Consider the following 6,035-nt stretch of genomic DNA (forward strand, 5'->3'; position numbering starts at 1 on the left):
GCCCCGCCAACACGTGATGCATGAAAGCTTGAAAAACGTGGGAGCCATTTTGCAATCCAAAAGGCATAACTCTATATTCGTAGGTGCCCAGGGGCGTGAACATGGCTGTCTTCCACTCATCTCCCTCCCGCATGCGAATGAGGTTGTATGCCCCTCGCAGGTCCAACTTGGTGAACACTCTGCCCTTCCGTACCTTTGCGAGGAGGTCGTCGATTCGGGGCATGGGGAAGTCCGATGGCTTGGTCACACTGTTCAAGATGCGAAAGTCCACTACAAGTCTTTTTTGGGGCGTGTCCCGCTTCTTAACAAAGAATACCGGACTGCCCCCCGCTGCCTTGGACTCTCGGATGAAACCGCGCTCCAAATTATGATCTATGAACTCTTTGAGTTCCTGCAGTTCGTCCTCAGACATGGAATACAGCTTCCCTTTGGGCAGCGCCGCCCCCGGCAGCAGGTCAATTTTGCAGTCATATGGTCTGTGGGGGGGTAGCCTGTCTGCCTCCTTCTCGCAGAAAACCTCCAAAAATTCTGCGTACTTGTGGGGAACCGCTTGCAGCGTGCCTAGCTGCAGCTGTGACTCCTCTTCCTCTCCTTCCTGCCTGGGCACGATGCAGTGTTCAGCGCAAAAGGAAGAGCCGAAGGTCAGCTGCCTCTGGTACCAAGCCAGCGTCGGGCTGTGCTTGTCCAGCCAACTCATGCCCAATACAATGGGCGTGTCCGATAGTTGAGTGACATTGAAGCTGATGATTTCCCTGTGATTCCCAAGTCGCATCACCATTGGTGGCGTCTGCTTCACCACTTGCCCCCCTAGCAGCTCCCTGCCATCCACCGTGACAACCTGCAGGGGCAGCGTGGCAGGCAGCAACTGTATAGCGTGCCGGTCGACAAAGTCCTGCCCTATAAAGTCCGCATTGCTTCCGGAGTCAATGGTGATTGGCACGTCCATGGTGATTCCATTGGGCAGCTGGAGCGACGCGGTGAGCCTCACTACCGGTTTGGGCGGGAGGGGGTCCATGGGCTGTAAAATCTCTGGGGACTGCTTCACTGACACGTCTGGCTGGGCCCCAGTGCCTCTTCCAACCAGACTCCGTCGTTTCCCTGCTGTGGTTGTCCTTGCTGCGTTGCTGCAGTTACCATTGCTGAGGCTGCAGTGTGCTTGTGGAGCCTCTGGGGACACTCTTTCGCCATATGCTGTGGATCATCGCAGATGTAACACTTCCTGTTCCCTCTAGGAGGCTTCGCTTTCACTGCTGCCGGTGCTAGGGCTCTGGCTGCTGACTGAGCCCTTGCACCTCCAACCTCCATAGGTTCCGCTCCTCCTCCTGGCGGAGGCGTGGATTGCGCACGCGCTGCTTCTCTGGGAAGGAAGGAGGAGCCCCTGGCTTGTTCGCGCCCTCCACGCCCTTCGCCACTGCTCCACGGACGTCCTTCCAGCCGCACCCCCACCGCCAGCGCCCTCTGAACGATCTCCTGCGTGGTCCGGGGTCTCTCCCCCCTCGCAATTTCATCTTTAACCGAGCCGTGCAATCCCTCCCAAAACAGGTCTCTTACAGGAGCCGAATCTCTGTCCCATTCCAGAGCACTGACCAAAGCGAAAAAGCGGGCATGGTACTGCCTTACGCTGGCCCTCCCTTGCTTCAGTCCATGTATCTGCTGCCGAGCAAGATCCACGTCAATGCTTGACAAAAAGCACCCATCCATCGCTTTAATAAAGGCATCCGCATTTTGGAGCGCTGGATCATTATCTCTCCACAAATTGCGCAGCCATGCTTTAGCATCTCCATGCAAATGGGACATGATGAATCCCACCTTCTCTTGCTCATCTCTAAAGTCTTTGTTCAGCAGTTGCAGTGCACACATTACATCTGCTCTAAAGTTGGGGTACTGTTGCAAATTCCCATCGAAGTGAGAGACCAGACCGCCTGTTCGTCTCCCCAACCCAATCCCCTCCGGTTTGGGTGTCAGTTGCCCTTGCTTCGTAAGCACTTCCAACCTGACCTGGAGATCCCTGTAGGCGGCAGCTGCGTCCTCCTCTCTCTTCCTGGATGCAAGAGCCTCGGCATTCAGGCGCGACACTGCTTCTCTGAGTTCCACTATCTGCTGTTCGGCCGTCATGTTGTCTGCCGTTCGTGAGCTCGCTAGTAGGCACCCGCTTTCTCTCCTCTCCGCGAGGCTGTAGATGCCCACAATTTATGGGATGGGGCTTACTGTCAGAGTTGCTTCCAGATCCTAGCTCACAGAGGATCACGCTAGCCAGCGATCATTAAATAAAAGTCTTTATTGAGTTACAGTTTCCATTCTCAAGCTGCTGCGTGCAACCCTACGTCTAATGGTTAGATCGGCGAAGCCCCATCTGAGTCTCCGCCCCTTGTACACCAACTTAATATCCTAGCCTTGCTCCACCTTTTCCGCCTGACTGTTCTTCTCTGGGTCCCTCTGCCCCCCGGGGTCTCTTCCTTCCGGGATTCCTCTGACGCTGACGCTGACCCCCCTGACTCTTCTCCCTCCTTTCGGCGGGCTTTAGGACCTGGCTCCCTTTCCGGGCTGCCTACTGCGCCACCTTCCTGTGCATTTGAACTTGTCGCGCGCGCCCAACCTTCCACCTTCCGTCTGACCGTTTCTTCGCTCCCCGATGGAGGTGTGGCCACTCCTGACTCGTGCCCTCCCCCCTGTTGTGAGCTGCCAGCGCTTGATCCCTGGCGCCCTTCCTCTTCCCTGCTCTCTGGCGGTGACGCTGGTCCCGATTTCCAACTGCTCCCCTCTGAGTCCCCTCTGGCTCTATCTTCCTGGGGTGTCCCCCTAGGCTCCCCCCTTGCCCTGGCCACTGGTGCTCCTTTCTGTGAATCTTCTGATTCACTGGAAAGACTCGGAGATCTCGGGTCGTCGTCATCACTCATCTTTTCTTCTGCCTCCTCCCCCTCGCTCTCTGTTTCCTCCCTTGCCCTTGCCTCTGCTCCTGAACCCCTGACATATATATATATATATATATATATATATACACATATATAATTTTTTATTCGTTTTAAACACATTTATATTGTCATACATTTTACAAATTTCCAACTCTTATACAATCTTTTGGACTTCCGTTAGCTCCTCTGATGATCTCCCGTCTTTAAGATTTCTCCTGCATTTCTTAAATTTATATTACCTTTAACCTCATAACCGATATCATCCCTTTCATTCAATAAGGCAATAATTCAAATTATTCCCCTTACAAAACTTCCTGCAAACCTACAAATGTAATCGAGTCAACACAATTACTTTTCATATAGTCCGTAAATTTACGCCAATCTTCTGTAAATCTCTGGTCCCGCTGGTTTCGGATTCTTCCCGTTAATTTGTCCAGTTCTGCATAGTCCATCAGTTTCATCCTCCACTCTTCTTTCGCCGGTAATTCTTCTTGCTTCCATTTTTCTGCCAATAAAATTCGTGCTGCCGTCATTGCATACAAAAACAACTTACAATCACTTCTATTTATATCAGTTCCTACAATGCCTAATAAAAATGATTCAGGTTTTTTGATACCTGATGAAAGCCAAATCTGGGTCAGAGGGAAGAAATATCAGTGCTGAAAGAGGGGTGAGACAACAGAGTGGGGGTGGCTCCCATATTTCTGTAAATAATAAATAATAAATAAATTACCTACTGTTATCATCTACGATTTTTGTGTGAATGTGCATTCTAACCCCAAAAACACCAATTTGAAATAAGCCCAATCAGAGCATTATCATCTTCTTTTTATGTAGATGGAACCCAAAAGACCTTTTCGCTTTGGTTGGGGGTGATTCTGGTGCACACCCATAAAACCCCATGCGAATTGAAATAAGCACAATCAAAGCTTATTTGTCTTCTTTCTAGGCATATGGAAGCGAAAAGACAATGTTGTGTTATTTTGGTCTCATTACCCACACTTTGCGATTCTGGGTCAATGTGCATTAACACCAAAGAACACGACTTGAAATACGCGAAATGAAAGATTCTTCGTTCTATGTAGCTGGAACCCAAAAGAACCTGTTTGGCTTTGTTTAGGCTTATTACAATTCGCTTTGCTATTTGTGAGTGAATGAACACCGAAAGAACAATGCAAGCTTATTCGTCCTCTTTCTATTGAGATGGAACCCAAACACCTATGCTTGGTTTGAGCTGATAACAAACATGTCACTCTGCGATTTTTGGGTGATTGTGCATTCTAACCCCAAAAACACCAATTTGAAATAAGCCCAATCAGAGCTTTATCATCTTCTTTTTATGTAGATGGTACCCAAAAGACCTTTTTGCTTTGGTTGGGGGTGATTCTGGTGCACACCCATAAAACCCCATGCGATTTGAAATAAGGACAATCAAAGCTTATTTGTCTTCTTTCTACGCATATGGAAGCGAAAAGACAGTGTTGTGTTATTTTGGTCTCATTACAGACACTTTGCGATTTCTGAGTGAATGTGCATTAACACCAAAGAACACGAAATAAGCAAAATGCAAGATTCTTCTTTCTATGTTGCTGCAACCCAAAACAACCTGTTTGGCTTTGTTTTGGCTTATTACACTTTGCTTGGCTATTTGTGGGGGACTGAACACCGAAAGAACAATGCAAGCTTATTCGTCCTCTTTCTATTGAGATGGAAGCAAAACACGCATGCTTGGTTTGAGCTGATAACAAACATGTCATTCTGCGATTTTTGGGTGATTGTGCATTCTAACCCCAAAAACACCAATTTGAAATAAGCCCAATCAGAGCATTATCATCTTCTTTTTATGTAGATGGAAGCCAAAACTGTGCTTTGGTTGGGGGTGATTCTGGTGCACACCCATAGAACCCCATGCGATTTGAAATAAGCACAATCAAAGCTTATTTTTCTTTCTACGCATATGAAAGCGAAAAGACAATGTTGTGTTATTTTGGTCTCATTACACACACTTTGCGATTTCTGGGTCAATGTGCATTAACACCAAAGAACACGACTTGAAATAAGCGAAATCAAAGATTCTTCGTTCTATGTTGCTGCAACCCAAAACAACCTGTTTGGCTTTGTTTTGGCTTATTACAATTTGCTTGGCTATTTGGGGGGACTGAACACCGAAAGAACAATGCAAGCTTATTCGTCCTCTTTCTATTGAGATGGAACCAAAACACCTATGCTTCGTTTGGGCTGATAATAAACATGTCACTCTGCGATTTTTGGGTGAATGTGCATTCTAACCCCAAAAACACCACTATGAAATAAGCCCAATCAGAGCTTTATCATCTTCTTTTTATGTAGATGGAACCCAAAAGACCTTTTTGCTTTAGGTAGGGGTGATTCTGGTGCACACCCATAAAACATGGCTGTTTTTAGGCTTATTACACTTTGCTTTGCTATTTGTGGGGGACTGAACACCGAAAGAACAATCGAAGCTTATTCGTCCTCTTTCTATTGAGATGGAACAAAGACACCTATGCTTGGTTTGGGATGATAATAAACATGTCACTGCGATTTTTGCGTGATTGTGCATTCTAACCCCAAAAACACCTATTTGAAATAAGCCCAATCAGAGCTTTATCTTCTTTTTATGTAGCTGGAAGACAAAAGACCTTTTTGCTTTGGTTGGGGTGATTGTGGTGCACACCCATAAAACCCCATGCGAATTGAAATAAGCACAATCAAGGGTTATTTGTCTTCTTTCTACGCGTATGGAAGCGAAAAGACAGTGTTGTGTTATTTTGGTCTCATTACACACACTTTGAGATTTCTGGGTCAATGTGCATTAACACCAAAGAACACGAAATAAGCGAAATCAAAGATTCTTCGTTCTATGTAGCTGGTACCCAAAAGAACCTATTTACCTTTGTTTAGGCTTATTACAATTCGCTTTGTTATTTGTGGGGGACTGAACACCGAAAGAACAATGCAAGCTTATTCGTCCTCTTTCTATTGAGATGGACCAAAAACACCTATGCTTGGATTGGTCTGATAATAAACTTGTCACTCTGCGATTTTTGGGTGAATGTGCATTCTAACCCCAAAAACACCACTATGAAATAAGCCCAATCAGAG

This window comes from Podarcis pityusensis (assembly GCF_964106645.2).
Source record: "Podarcis pityusensis genome assembly, chromosome: 2".
Classification (NCBI taxonomy): Eukaryota; Metazoa; Chordata; class Lepidosauria; order Squamata; family Lacertidae; genus Podarcis; species Podarcis pityusensis.